Consider the following 1,348-nt stretch of genomic DNA (forward strand, 5'->3'; position numbering starts at 1 on the left):
ACCCCAAAACCTAAAATGCAATAAAATAAATAAATGGGGGGGAAAAAAGTAAACAAATACTGAGAGAGAATGAAGAGACACATCTTGAGTCTTCCAGGAAGGCAAAATAAAAAACGCCACATGGCTTGTCCTCAGGCGTTCACCATGTCTAGAGTGCTGCTGCTGTCACCACTGGCTCTGCACCCTGCCGGTGGCTAGGTAGAGGCAGCGGGGAAGGATCCGCTTGGACATGCTGTAAATACAGCATTTGCTGGTGTTGACACCCTCCTGGGGCTGTGGTGGCAGACCGCTGTGTCAGGAACCCATTTCCTGGGAGTAGCAGAGGGGGCCCAGGTCTTCAGGACAGCCTGAGATGGCAGCCCCTACACCTCAGCAGGGGTCCCTTGTCCCTTTTCTCCAATGCGGTGTCAACATTGCGATTGTCTATCCCAGTTGGCGATAAAACCTGAGCTGTGTTCCTTGTAGGTTACCCCTCCTTTCCCCAACTTGGGGGAGTAGTGGGAGGGAACGGGGAAGGATCACTGAAGGGGCAGAGGACACCCCAGGGATCGGTGACCTGGCCCTCTCTCCGGTTCTGTACCAGTTGTGCAAGACAGTATTTCATGGTGGTGTCATCTTTCAGCACCAGGGCAAAGATTATGTCCTTCAGCTGGTCAGGGAGGCACTGCCTGAGTGCTTCACGTGCCCAGGGGCTATCTGAGAGTCGAAGGTAATATCTCACTACATGCTTCAGCAGATGGGCAGAAGGCTCTTTGGATAACTGCAGGACCATCTTACCCAAGAACATGGCAACAAGGGAGCAACGCTCATACGTCTGACATATATAAGCCAAACCAGTGTCATCTAAGCTCTTCTGGAGGATGAATGTGGCAACTGTTTTAGAAAGTTCACTTCCAGATTCCATAATTCGCAAACATAAACGGAAATTGACAACATTTCCGTTGTCAATAAAAAGTTGATTAGTCCTTGTTCATCTGTTTTCACCAGGGTCCCAATAACTCCAAGACTGGCGAGTCGAAGATACTCAAAGGGGCGTGTGTGCAAAAAAGGGGTGCAAAAAAAGCAGAATGTGTGCTTTGAGAAACGCTGACCTGGTTTCTGGATGCGATGCTACACATTGCAGTAATGCCAGAGCATTGCAAACTCTGTCAGCTTGGTGTGCTGTCAAGGTGGGTGGGTTGATAGCTGGATACATATTCACAATTTCCTGTAAAAGTGCTGTCGCAGTACCAAATGAATGCCACAGCATGGGTGCAAAGTCAGGAACAGATTCTCGCTTCTTGCTTAGCTCCAGCAAAGCATTTTCCCTCGTCTCAGGACTGGACAGCTCCTTGGTCCACTGGTAGAT

The 1,348-nt window shown here is 49.5% G+C and overlaps 1 pseudogene; it reads right to left on the reverse strand.

The window, feature by feature from the left end:
• Positions 1-466: 466 nt before the first annotated feature.
• LOC108299129 lies at positions 467-1,348 on the reverse strand (annotated as a pseudogene).

The sequence above is a fragment of the Cebus imitator genome, unplaced genomic scaffold, assembly GCF_001604975.1.
Source record: "Cebus imitator isolate Cc_AM_T3 unplaced genomic scaffold, Cebus_imitator-1.0 Scaffold2172, whole genome shotgun sequence".
Taxonomy (NCBI): domain Eukaryota; kingdom Metazoa; phylum Chordata; class Mammalia; order Primates; family Cebidae; genus Cebus; species Cebus imitator.